The sequence below is a fragment of the Dermacentor albipictus genome, chromosome 9 (genome assembly GCF_038994185.2).
Source record: "Dermacentor albipictus isolate Rhodes 1998 colony chromosome 9, USDA_Dalb.pri_finalv2, whole genome shotgun sequence".
Classification (NCBI taxonomy): Eukaryota; Metazoa; Arthropoda; class Arachnida; order Ixodida; family Ixodidae; genus Dermacentor; species Dermacentor albipictus.
The window spans coordinates 57,872,953-57,887,561 of record NC_091829.1 but is presented as its reverse complement, the minus strand read 5'-3'; the positions used below and the strand labels follow the sequence as shown (position 1 = coordinate 57,887,561).

The 14,609-nt window shown below is 46.0% G+C and overlaps 1 protein-coding gene across 9 annotated transcripts in view; it reads right to left on the bottom strand.

Annotated features, from left to right (window-relative positions):
* The window catches only part of LOC135921837 (uncharacterized), a 56,680-nt gene that overhangs the window by 23,425 nt on the left and 18,646 nt on the right, over positions 1 to 14,609 (bottom strand). For 2 of the 9 annotated variants that reach the window (XR_011508684.1, XR_011508685.1), the window contains exons 1-2: positions 6,232 to 6,836; positions 3,470 to 3,565 (exon numbers count right to left, since the gene is read on the bottom strand). The gene's annotated coding sequence lies outside the window, so the exon portion shown is untranslated. The other 7 variants (XR_011508682.1, XR_011508683.1, XM_070525918.1 and 4 more) reach the window with 7 other exon arrangements.

Below are 14,609 nucleotides of genomic sequence, written 5' to 3'. Positions count from 1 at the left end.
GTCATTAGTAGTATTATTACAGGTTGCTAAGAGAATGTAACAGGTCCCTGGGGTCAGCAAGTAATTCAAAGAGAATGCAGTCAAGAGCATTAAAAACAGTGCCCGAACCTAAGGGTACAAAAAGTGAACGTAAGACGGAATCTCCATATTGCCCACAAATATTATGCGATAACACTGGTCTCGCCCAGGAGGCAGCATGGGTCACGAAAACACGATTGTTCTCAATTTTAACCTAGTGCCTCGACGAACGTTGAAGATACTGGTATTTACCCTGCTGATAAGATTACTTTTCAAAGATACTCACCTATGTAAGCACGTAACCGCGACAGAGTACACCCTTGCAATTTTTGAACATCGCCGGAGCTCCAATCAGCGCCGTGCTAAGGAGTGCATCAGCGAAATGTGAAAGAGTACATGCGCGTGCGTGCAAAGCGCAGCACACTGGAAGTTTCCTCGACTGCGCTGCTCTGCTTGACGGAATCGCCCCGTGCTTTCTGCTGCGTTATCGATTCCTTTTTATTTTTTTATTTCTTATGGACGCCTTGCACAGGCGATTGCTTAAAGCAACGAGGAACAGAGACGCAACACAGCAACGACGCACGCCCATAGCTAGGCGTGCTTGCCTCCATTTAATTTGTTTTAAAGCTTGTCAATTTCCACGGTTCTAATTTTAATTACGCATGCTTTCGCGGAGAAGAAACTATGCACGCATTAGGACACCTCAATTTATTTGCAGACTTCCGTATATAAGATTTTGCTTTATCCATTCTGCTTTAGCCACTGCGACCACGATGACATTGATGGAGACACGTTGGAGTCATGACAAATAACTTTATTTTGCTGTTTATTGAACCTAAAAAATGGAGAGAATGCTTCATTTTGTGTATTTGTATGATCTGTAAATACGAAGAAAGGTCACCGGCAGAGTAGACAAACTCGGCAACACAACGCGGCAGCGAGTCGTAGAGTGCTGGAACGGTGTCGGGGTTCCATTTTCCGGGTCTCCCACTGTTCTTCATTCACAGCCCACAATTCGCCAGAACTTGCGTGATGGGCCTACATCCTTGAGAGGTTGAGTTTCTTTATGTCCCAAATGCTTTGAATAGTATTCGTATCTGTCCCTAACGGCCGCCAATCTATAGTGTCATGACGCCAAGATCTTGCAGGTTCGCTCGCAAAGAGCGCGGCGTGTAGACGGGTGACAAGTCTTGCTGATGCCAGTAGTGTCCGGCTGAAAAATGACCACCTAGAACAAAGGGAAGCAGGCCTTGATTTCTATACAGACCTCAATGCACATTCGTTCTTGAGTCCTGCGTAGAGATTAAAGGCCATCCTTGGTTATGCCCCAAACGTTGACAGTCTCGCGCCCACTGGCCCTGACTTGCTGAACGTAGACTACAACCTTCTCTGCAGATTTCTCCTGGTGAACATCAACCGACTCGAAAGGCCAGCCCCGCCACACAGCCGAAATCACCTGTTCATCGTCGTTTGCTGATGACCTTAGTATTAATATTCATTGAACTCATGTGGCCACCAATTGGAATAAACATTTGTGAACCCCACCCCTTATTTAATACCCTCAGCGAGGGGTCTTTAAGGAAATGACAGTGAAGTGGAGGGAGTCTTACCTGAATATTATCGATTACTTAGATGCAAAATTACAGCGCTTTTCGGCACATGTCTGTGGGCATGATGTCGTAAAGACAGATCACTATACAATTACAGTAAGCAGGATGCACGGAAACGGGCTGAATTAAACATAATAGAAACTCGGAAATAATATACACCTCATGAGGTCTGGTCGACAGACCTGTTTTTGGCTGCATTGGGTACAAAACGTGGTCTAGTCAAGGAAAAAAACGTTTCGTCAGTCATTTGCAGTCCAGTGAAGATGGGCTGGAGCGAACGCGGGCCTGTCTTCCCTCGCCTCATTGGAAACCACGGCTCCTTGGCAGCTCTTCGGTTCCTGAAGCCTACTTCGAAAAAGCCGTTGTCAAACCATTTCTGAGTTGACGTCGAAGCCGACCGCATCTCTGACCTGACCAGCTGTCATGGAAGGTATAGCATCAGCAACGGCAGCTTAGGCAGCGTCGTCCTCTTCAGTAGAATGGCGGGCAGATTTCTTGCTGCATCACCAATGCACCTGTCATCTCTGAACGCCTGCACGATTCTGTTAACAGTGGGTTGCGTTATATCCACTGTGTTTGCAATCTGTGAGATTCACTGTGCCGGCGGCATACATATCGCGGCCTCATTTCTTTTGGCGCTCGAGGAGGCATTTTAAACCCAGCGCGAAAGTCACGGCTAAGACAGGTTGTATATGCATTATTGCCTGATGCTGCGATCACAATGGCTCCTTACTGCGTCAGATGGCGCAATACAGTTACATCTCTTATGTAGTCCAGAAACAACAACGTCTTTGGGCGCGTCTCGTCTTTCTCGATGCTCCCACTCTCCACGTGATTGTGTAAGGTGTCCATAAAAAAATAAAGCAACAGATAAGGCATCAGAAAGCACAAGGGTGATTCAGCCTACTAGAACAGCTAACCGAGGAGACTTGCACTCGGCTGCGCTTAGCGCCCATGCGCCTGCACTTTACCATTTCGCCGATACCCCTCGTTGTACGGCGCAAATCGGCTTTCCGGTCGCGCGATATTTAAGCAATTGCGATGGTGTGTGTATATGACCGTCTATGCAGAGCTGCTGAACCGCGCTTACTTGCAAGATTACAACTGTCTCGAATACGCCCATAATAGCCATGTTTCGAGGCAACAACGAAGCGTCATTGCAAATGTCTCCCAGAAGTCGGAGCACTACCTGTCAACAGCATTCTTCCCTTGTCATGCATCACACATCGTCCTCGTGACATTGCTAGGAAAACGTCTCACAAATTGCATCCGTGTCAATTGCTGTTCGCGTCTCGGAATAGCTTCTGAACGGTGTAGTGCACGACTAAAAATCGTACGAGGCAAATGTTTTGTATAAATATAGTAGCATCGATTTACTCATTGCATAGGATCAAATTAACTGTACGCAACACCACGAGTTGACAAGACAAATATAAGGGTTCGCTTCATATACATTCAAACATGTGCCTTGAATCTGCATAATCTTTCTTTTTTGGCGTATCCCTGACTCGGCATGTTTTCTGCCGACGGTGCCACGACAGAAACCTGCAAAACCATGGCAAAATGCCGGCAAACTTAAAGCTGCCTGCAATAGCAAATGAACGCGCTTTTTTTCACGTTTTTATTTACGTTTCGGAATGTGGAACGAACAGGTTTTTTTCAACGCAACGACAATAAATTCATTGGCGCGCTGCACTGAACTGTCGGCTGTAGTTCACTTGTCTGTCGATTGGCAGGCGTACTTCTCGAGCAGGAAAAAATCGTTTTCGTGCAGAAATGAGCAGAAGACACTTTGCATAGCTGCTACGCGAAATGCTGACTGGGCGTAATTACGTCAATACCGTTGCTTGAAGTGGTCGCACCTCGTCTGCTGGAAAACGCAGCTTGGCCCGGCTGTCCATCTCTACTTTGGTCGAACCACGAGCCCCAGGAACGTCCTACATAAATGAGCGGCCAGCATTCTTTCAGTCACTCTGTGGTCCTTCCGAAAAAGCGGCGCGAGTTGCGGCGTCACCGCAGAAGCTTATGCTATTTACGAAATCAGGGGACGTATTCTGAAACGTTCGCCGCGGCGAACGTTTCAGAATACGTCCCCAGGTGGGCATTTTTGCACGCCACCACATGCACCAACATATGGCAAAATGGCAGCCAAGGTAAAAGCAAGCCGCGATAACAGTGCAGGCTACAGTGCCTTCTACTGCGGCAAAGGCAACGTCCAAACGCAGAAATCAAACAGCGCGACAGAATGAGAAAGACGCTGAGCTGGACGATGCTAGCCTGCCGATTCGCCCAACTTGCCGTGTTGATAAAAAAATTGTGAGAGAGAGCGAAACAGCCTTTTGCCACCTGTGATACTATAGCATGCGCGTGACATTGTGATGACCAGCAGAACGACTGACAAAGGCCTTATCTGTATTTTGCAGTACGTACTATCGTCATCTTTAGGAAAGGGAACTGCTTCGTCGTTTCTCGACTAGCTACCGGAACGTGATGAAAGCGCCTTCATTGAACTTCACGAAACCGCTGCAATATTCCTATCGGCAGAGCAGTTCGTTCAAATAACGTTTTCTTTGTGCAATACAGGGTACAAGGAAACAAATACCGTTCCTAGAATTCCGTTCCTAGAACCCCTTCACAAACCAATTTCAAGATAATTTTATTTCATCAAGAACGGCGCCACTAATTTGGGATACGGCACATATTGCAAAAAAAAATACTCATCCGCAAGGCGAAGCATCCATTTTGATAGCAATTATTAGAGAGCTATACGAAGATAGTTTTATCGGCCGTGTAAACCTTTAAAGAATCCCTTACATGCATAGAGCCACTCGCGCACGGGCAAACATTAACACGTCTCACTCGACGACCGCTGACACTGGCTGTCAAAACGCTGGCGTTTGAAATAGTGGCAGCTGCAGCAGAGTGAATTGACCCGAGTGCTGCCTATCGCTTCAACGCGAACTACGCAGCGAGAACGCAGGGAACGCAAAGTTATCTGCCCTTAGCAGGCCTCGACTGTTCCCATTACAGATCGCTTTCGAGGTAGGGCCCGCGCTCAGCTGCGACTTATGCAGCCGCCGCCAAGGTAGAACGCTACCCCTCCCCCCCTTGGCCGTCCCTGTGCCTATCACGTGACTGAATATGGCGCGCTTTATATCTGCCTTCCCATAGAGTTTCCTACAAAAATTACTAGAGGGAACTCTGGCGCTGCAGTCGTTGTCCTTCCATGGGAATGATGGGGAGTACATGGATTTGTCTGATCTTCGTGCTTATGGATTCAGACGTTCTTGTGGCTTTGTATATTACGCTACATAAATCTTATTGTCGTATATTCCAGCGCAATCTTTATTCTTCGAAGTGCAGAAGACGCCGGGAACGCGTACAATTGCTATTAATTGCAACGATTGAGCTTGTCTATGTGCCCAAATCGAAACGCACCAAGCGTCTCAAGGCACTGGCATGCCCTCGATAAATTCATAAGTGCATTTCATTCGCTTGTCCATACATGCGTCCGTAGCTTAATGGTTTCAATACAAGGCTTCTGTACTAGAGTTCCCGTGTTCGAATTCTGCCGTCAGGCAATTTTAATGATGTTTATTTAATTATTTATTACGCAATAAACTGTTGAAAATGACGAGTTTACAAAGTCACTAATCCGTTTGAAGCCAAAAAGGACGAAGTTTAGGCAAATCCATGTACTTCCCATAATTCCCATGCTGGGACAATCGCTCCCATTGTAGCTCACGTAGACACTACCGCCAGAGTTCCCTCTAGTAATTTTGTAGGAAACTATGTGCCTTCCTTCCTCGCACGTGCCAAATCGAGCCGCCATCCTTGACTCATTCTCGCACGCATTCACTCGCCCCCGCAGCACACGGCGCGCGGCTACGATATCAGACTTGGACTTCATACGGAACATCACGGCAACGACGACTGAAATGCGCCTGGAATGTCCATACAACTGCTGTCGCAATAAAAGAAAACGTGACGTAGATAGCAAGGACCATATTCCAAATTGAAGAAGCGCGCACACTCCCACACAACCCGTCGGCTTTTCCCCAGTGAGGTTCAGTACCTTGTCGCTAAGCTTTTCGCAGTAAGATTCAGTACTAGCCAAACTATCCGCGCCATGGCGGCCGACCTATCTTTTGCTAACTGCGTCACATGGCGGCCGGCATGCGCTAAGAAGTCCCAAAATAAGTCGTATATTGTTGCGGGCCATAGAAAACGACAAAAAAAAACTTGTCCCAGCAAGAGCTATGAACTGGGCTAGTTGGTGTGTATTCCTTTTTCTCGCGCTAAGTACTGTACGACGCAAGGGGAATGAAATGGACACTGGGCATGAAGCGGACACGAGGAGACACAGGGGAGCGGTCCTCTGCGTCACTTCGTGCCCGCTTCATATCCAGTGTGCTTTTCGTTCCCGTAGCGTCTTACGGCACTTAGCGCTAGAAAAACAATCGTCCCGCTAACATTCAGCACACGCCGAACTAAGTGCGCGACAGCGGCCGACCTGTCCTTCGCTAACTGCGTCTCAGCCGTGCCCTAACCTAAGCCTCAATTGCTCGAAAGTCAGCGTACACTGCCAAGCAAAATTTCTCACCTTGCCGTGGTCAAATACCGCAGGAGCGCCGCGCCGAAGAGCAGCAGGGACCCGCAAAGACGTCGAGAGAACAGAGGTTGCGCGATTTACGCGAAAAAAATAAAAACATGTCTAACGAGCGGGCGCCTGCGCACGCTTCCGTCGTGCGTCTGTCGCATGTCTGGCCTGCCATTGACTCGCCGCTGGGTGACGCAAGAAAGCCGAGTCATATGGCTGAGTCGCAAAGTATAACTTCTTTTACACGCAAGACTTTTTTTTTGCTTTAGTGAAAAGGAATAGAAAATAACATAGTGCCTCTTAACTTCACTTCAAATTACTTCTCTTTCGTTTTGATGCTCGCGTCAGCTAAGCATACCTACGAATTAGATAAATTTCGTTTGCCTTCCTCCGTTCACCACCATGTGGCGCATTAACCTTAAAGAATTTGAAATTCGCGCCTTGACGTATGTCGTGACGCACAACTAACGAAAACACAAGAAGAACACCCCGAGACTGTCGCATCACCTCGGTATCTGGAATCGAGTGCGCTCATGCGTCAGCCTTATCTCGAAGACGGCCAGCTATTTGCTCGGCTGGCAATGAGTCGACAATTTTGCTAGACAACTGGCCAGACCGCTCTCCGGCATTCCGGATGAGATGTCTTGCCGAGATAACTGCTCACACGAGGCTCCCGCTGAATACTTTTTTAGGCATTCTCTTTTTTTGTGCTTTTACGCGTATACCTCAGCGTTCTCTTTACGGTAGCGCATGCGCTTAGTCAGGTGGTTTCATTACATATTTCGCGGACTCTTTAAACGCCGGAAAAAAATCACCCCCCAAATGCACGTTGCCACAAAAAATTGGAATGCCCTCTACAGCGTAGCAAAACGCACTCGGCGCTAAAGTGTATGTAATATTTTTGCGTAATAGATCTTCGTTAATTACCTAATTAAGCGCAATATAAGAAATATTCTAAGGAGCACCACATGACGGCAAACCATACGTCACTGGTTTCATTCAGTCGCGGTTACCCACTATTTTTTTAATCCTTGGTTCATGTTACGTGAAACACCCTGTATACAACAAGTAGCTCTGTAATTTCCACTGTGATTTCACACAGGTACCTTCGCGTACGACATGTAATAATCCCGGTCAGCCTACTTGCATCTACAGCATCACCAGTCATATCAAACATGGCCTTGGCTACATCCTGTTAAGAACGGCCCGATGACGTGCAAGTTTTGCCTGCCAGTTGCGCCAACGGGCGTCATCTTTTCCTGGAGCGCCGCCCCAAACCTCTAGCCACGGCGTCACCTCGTCGCCATTGTAACTAAACGGCCTCGTCGAGATTGGGAATAAATGAGTTCGACGAAGAAGGCTTTGTGCCGCAACACGACACCGCCAACCGGGTCGGCCGCGAGCGGGGAAGTACCGCGGGAACGTCGTCGGGGACCCCTTCCCACGCGCCGACCAAGACGTAGGACAATGGCTACCCGGCCGCGCTGCGAGGGTCAGCTCCGAGTTCTACGAAGCCCCTCTGACGTCGGCTCCGGACCGTGCCCCAGTGTGTGTGCGCGTGTGTGTGTGTGTGCGCGCGCGTGTGTGTGTGTGTGTGCGCGCGTGTGTGTGTGTGTGTGCGCGTGTGTGTGCGCGCGTGTGTGTGTGTGTGTGTGCGCGTGTGTGCGCGCGCGCGTGTGTGTGCGCGCGCGCGTGTGTGTGCGCGCGTGTGTGCGTGTGTGTGTGTGTGTGTGTGTGTGCGCGTGCGCGTGCGCGCGTGCGTGCGTGTGCGCGTGCGTGTGCGCGTGCGTGCGTGCGTGCGTGCGTGCGCGCGCGTGTGCGTAAGCCGTCCCGGGGAGAGGCGGCGTGTTTACAATGACTGGATGAACGTTTCCATCCCTTTGGAATAAAGGGGGGACCACGTGTTTATAAGCCGCTGTTACGCGGATGCTCAACACACTTTTCTTAAGCAGTCATGTTGGACTGAGAGACTCTCTCAAGCAGTGGTGTTAGACTGATGTACTTTCTCTCGAAGTCATGCTAGACTGATGAACTGCATGTAAATACAATAAATAAACCCATATTCCTCGTTCTCGATGAGAAGCAGTCCTTCCCTTCATCATCTTCGTCCGCGTGGATAAGTTGGACGACGGCATGCGTCCCCTAGGTTGCTCGCCTGGCCCATGTGACCTGACATGAGCGTGCCACAACGGATGCTGTTCACCTTGCTGCTCCAGGAGCCAGGTGGACCTGGGAGGGTCACGGACGCCAGGGCGGGGATCTCAGCCTTCGTGTCTTCCTGAGCTCATGATTCATTGGCTGCGCTAAACAGTTACACCGACGTTACAGCGCAGTCGGCCGTAATTTCGTGCCCTTCATTCCTTTATACGTTTGTGTAAATAAACAAACGTATCATCATTAGTGTTCTATAGAATAACCAGTATGAAGCTTTTGAGCCCCTTCCCCTGCGATACGAGAGGCGCGACACCTGTGGGCAGTATATGCAACCTACCTATTCAGTGTACAATTGGCACTATTCAAGCGGACTCCATGGAAGACAATCCCACGAGCTCTGGGCAAAGCTGTCAGCACTACTGCACATTCGTTGCCATTCACGGACACCGTGTGTTCTCATATAATCTCATATACAGCATGTACTCGTATATGCTGTGGCCACTGCTCAGAGCGCTTGCCCCAGCATTAGGCTTCGCTTTTCCAGTCTGGGAAGCAATGCTGCCTACTGATAATGTGCGCTGCTCATAACACATTTAACAACTGCAGTGATATTTATAACGTTCATGCAGGAACTTTTCACTTCTTAAGGCAGATATGACATTGCTTGACAAGCCCATCTCTGGCATCTACATCCTCCACAGCTTCTTTCTCGTCCACTATGTCCGATGGCGGGCCGCCACGGGTAGCGCCGTCATCATGACCATCCACTCATCCACCCACCAATGAGATGTTCTCCATTATGACACGAGATACATCGCCGTTTGCAGTACACAGCCATGTAGACTATACCCTACACGTGATATCGGGAGATTGCGGTAATATGCCGCCGACTGTATTGGCTAATAGGCAAATAAAGTTGACCACCTCCCTGGACCAAAGGCGGAGATGAGGCTGCGGCTGTGATTAAACGATCGCAGCCATCACATCGACTGGTTGCGTGTTGTAGCACGGCAAGTGACGGGACCTCTTTCAGTACTTCTACAGGGATATACCTTGTCCGTCTTTTAAGAACCCCCTCTGACTACAACCGTACGCCTACGCTGCTTCCCGCTATTAAAATATATCCCTCTGAACACCAGCACCCCTGAAAGCTAATGGCGCATCAATCACAAGCAGTCGTTGCACGAACTTCGAATGAGCACGCTTCGCGCCTCCTATCTTTCGGGTGCGATCATATCACCCCCCGTAATTCTTCTCATTCACTATTTTGCTTGTATTTGAATTTCACTTAGGATGTGTGAGTAGCAATATTCAAAAACTCAAATACGGATAGAATAGTGTCAAAATTGAAACGAATTGAATATGGTATACTTGTCGAATAGTTCTCGAATGAGGAACTGCCGTTCTCTCCGTCAATATAGAGCGGTCTTCACATCCCAATATACTCGAAACATTACCAAACTTTCTGTGATTATAATGCAAGTTTCGAAATGAAGCACAAATGATGGAATAGGAGCCGAAAAGCAGTTCATTCGCATGCTCAGGACTGATTGATGAGTGCGAACTATAGCACTCTAGCCAGAAAAAGAGAGTGAAAGACGGAATAAACGACAAGACACATTAAACAGGCTTAAACTTTAAAAAGAATGATGCATAACGGCCTTTGCAGTATACCTTGCCCACCGCAGTCGACCTTGTGACGTTGGGCTGCTCGAGTATTGAGCTACCGAAATAAGTTCACAGGCAATTCACCATGCAGAGCGAGAGGTATTGGAAAAATTACGACGCAAAAAAACTGCTCGATGAGCTCACCTTGTTGATCTGACTCGTATAGATACCCCCGGTGCTGCCTCCCTTGCTTCACCTAGTGACGAAGCCACAAAACACGGCATCGTCCTCGGCCAGCAGATAAGTGCACGACACGACCGGGTCCATGTCGTGCCGGCCGTTCTCGGCAGCGATGGACGAGAGCAAACAAAACAAAACGTGGTTTATTTCATGATAAAAATAAATGATATAAATAAAATATTTCATGATACGACACACTCGGTTGCTAGCCTGGTCACCATCAAACTCGAACTTGTTCTCAGATTCCGCCATTACGTTACTTTTTTTTGCGGTAACATTTACATAGACACTACATGAGCATTATTACTATCGCTGGCACAAATGCACCTATATAGAAACTAACTTATACGGTTATTAAACTCATTTGCGCAAATTACTTATAGAGCAGAATTCAAGCATTTAGCCCGTTAGAACCTAGGCTACGTCGTCCTAACTCAGTTCTCTCTAACGCTCAAACTCAACGCGTCCATAACGCCCCCTACAAATGCACGTGTGCAGACACGTAAATGATAGATAAATCAATTCGAAGAAGAAACACCAGCCTACAGCATGTCAGAACCTCAGCGACGTCGTGTTAACTCACTTCACCATAAAGCTTAAGTTCGAACCATCCATCATTACCCCTGCCAATGCGCGTATACAAACTTGCACCAATATTAAACGAATGTGCGAAGTACGTCATCGCGGAAAGAACGTATGTCTATAGCCCGATAGAACGTCTGCGCTGTCGGAATTACTTATATATAAAGCTCGAATTTCACACATGTTTCACTCCCACTGCACAGCTAACTGCACGATTATCAAGCGAATTTCAAGGAGTTAGAGTTGTCGCGGAAAACTGCAACCAGCTCATTTGTGGTAAATCACCTCCATGAAAAGCTGAATCTCGACGTATATCACTCCTCCTGCAAACACACATACGCAGTTACTAAATTACATGACTGTTATATAAATTTGCAAAAATTACTAATCTCGGAAAAAAAATATAGCCCAGCAGAACCTCAGCCACGTCGTCTGACCCAAATCTCTGAAAACCTCAACTTCGACGCATCTCTCACTCCCCCTGCAAAAGCCCGTATGCTTACACTAACATCCGTTAATATTAAACGAATATGCAGATATTTCTGTTCGAGGAAAGAACATCAGTCTATACCCCATGAAACCTCTGCGTAATGGTGCTAACTTATTTTTCTCTGAAGCTGAAACTTGATGCACTCATCCCACCGCTTGAACGCACGCACAAAGACAATACATACATGATTATAAAGCGATCTTGCGCAAATTACATATTGCGGAAAACGCATAAGCATATAGCGTGTTAGAACCTCAGCTCAGTCGTGTTGGCTCAGTTCTATGTGATGCTCAAATTCGATCCATCCATCACCGCCCCTGCAAATGCACGCTTAAGCACACTAACTTACTTGAATATTGAACGAAATTACCCAAATAAATTATAGTGGAAGAAGGCATCAGCCTCTAAAGGTATAGTTCTGCGTGAAGCTCAAATACGAGCCATCCATAATTCCGCTTGGTAACGACCGCTTACAGGCACTATCTTACTTCATTAATAAATGAATTCGTACAAATAAAGTGTAGCGGCAAAAAAAAACGTCAGCCTATAACAGTACAGTTTTATGGGAAGCTCAAATTCCACCAATTCATCACTCCCCCTGCGCATTCCCGCTTAGAGCCATTTACTTCATTATTAAACCAACTTGGGCAGATAACTAACAGTGGACAAGAACCCTTGCAAAGTATGTTTAAAGATATTAACTTATTTGGCTAATTAACAAATTTGCGCAAACTAATTCTACCAGACAGAAACACGATCCTACAATGGAATAGTTCTATGTGAAGTTGAATTCGACCCATCCATCACTGCCCATGCAAATGCACGCTTACAGACAGTAATTTACTTCATTTATAAAGGAAATTGCGCTAATAAATTATAGAGGGAAAAAACACCAGCCTATAATAGTAGGTTAGAACCTCAGCTCAGTCGTGTTAGCTCAGTTCTATGTGAAGCTCAAATTCGAGCCATCCATCACTCCTCCTACAAATGGACGCTTACACAAAATAACATACTTGATTAATGAAGGAATTTGCGCAAATAACTTAGCACGGAAGAAAACATCAGCGTATAATAGTATAGTTAGTTCTATGTGAAGCTCTAATTCAAACCATTCAACACTTCCCCAGCAAATTTCCCGCTTACAGGCAAACTTGATTAATAAATGAATTTACGCAAATAAATTATAGCGTTACTATGGTATAGCGTTATAGTGTTATATGTTATTTATAGCGTTATGTGGTATATGTTCATATATGTATATAGCGTTATAGCGTTAATATGTTATGGCGTTATTATGTTAGAACCTCACCACATTGGTGTAAGCTGAGATCTAAGTCACGCTCAAATTCGATCTATCCATTACTTATCCTGCAAATGCCCGTTTATAGACACTAACTTGATTGATTAAAAAAGAGTTTGCGAAAAAAAAGTCATAACGAAAAGGAAACATCAGCCCATATTAAGATGTTAGAACCTATGCTCGGTAGTTTTAGCTCAGATCCATGTCACGCTCAAATTCGACCCATCAGTTACTGCCCCTGCAAATGCACGCTTACACTTTCTTGAGTAATGAACGAATCTGCGCAAATAACTTGAAACGGTAGAAAACATCAGCCTATGATAGTATAGTTCTATGTGAAGCTCAAATTCCACACATCCATCACTAGCCCTGCAAATTCCCGTTGACAGAGAAAATTGCTTGACTAATAAATGAATTTGCGCAAATACCTTATAGAGGAAAAAACATCAGCTGATAATAGCATGCAAGAACCTCAGCTCAAGAGTGTTAGCTAAATTCTATGTGAAGCTCAAACTCTATTCATCCACTCCCCCTGCAAATGCACGTTTAAAGACACTAACATACTTGGTTAATAAACAAATTTGCGCAAAAACTTAATAGAGGAAATAACACCAGCCTTTAAGAGTATGTTAGAACCGCAGCTCAGTCATGTTAGCACAGTTCAGTGTGATGCTCAAATTCAAACCCATCCATCACTGCCCCTGCAAATGCCCGCTTATAGACACTAAGTTACTTGAATAATAAACGAATTTGCCTAAATGAATTATAGAAGGAAAACATCAGCCTTTAATGGTATGTTAGTACATCAGCTCAATTGTGTTAGCTCCGTTCTAAGCTCGGGGTACTTCTATTCACCCAGTTCTCTGACAGGTTCACATTCACACGTCGGACGCTTACTTCACTACTCCTACAATCTCACGAATAATGCCACTAATTTATATGATTTGTAGGCGAATTTTCTCAACATAGCTATGGCGGAAAAAACGCCAGCCCGTCGACAGTACATCACCGCAATCGAATTGACCTAATTTCCTAAAAAGCAATAATTCCACACATTCATCACTCTCCCTGACAATTTACGAATCCTAACACTGATTTGCACAGTTTATAAACGAATTTACCCAAATTACGTTTCCGAGAAATAAAAAGATCAGCCTATATCCCTCTTACACGCTCAGCATACTCCTATCTACTAAATTCTCCGAAAGGTTCAAACTGGACGCTCACTTTAATACTCCTGAAATTGCACGAATACTGCCGCTAACATACGGGATTGGTTAATGAATTTGCTCCACTTAGTGTTAGCGGAAAAAGCGCCAGCATATAGAGAGTTGGTACCTCACCGCATTCCTATTGACTGAATTCTCTGAAAAGCTCAAATTCCGCACATACATCAGTCTCCCTGAAAAGGTACGAATACTCACACTAACTTGCCTAACGGATAAACGAATGTGCCCAAATTACTGTTCGAAGAAAAAAAAATCTGCCTATTGCACCTTTAGAAGCTCAGCATACTTCTGCTTCCTTAATTCACTGAAGGGCTCAAACTGGACGCTTACTTCTTTACCCCTGCAATTGCAGAAATACTGCCAGTAACTTATATGATTCTTAAACGAATTTGCTGAAAAAGGTTATAACGGGAAAAACGACAGCCTTTAGACATTTAGCACCTGACAGCATTCCTATTGCCTGAATTCTCTGAAAAGCTCCAATTCTAGGCATACATCACTCTACCTGCAAATGCATGTGTATTGACACTTAACGAATTTGCTGAAAAAGGTTATAACGGGAAAAACGACAGCCTTTAGACATTTAGCACCCTTAGAAGCTCAGCGCACTCCAGCTCAGTCAATTCTCAGGAAAGCTCAATCTGGACGCCTACATCGCTATTCCTGCAGCTCCACGTATTCTGACGCTAACTTATATGAGTAGTAAACGAATTTGCTCAACTTAGTTATAGCGGAAAAAACTTCAGCCTATAAACAGTATTTCACCACATTCCTATTG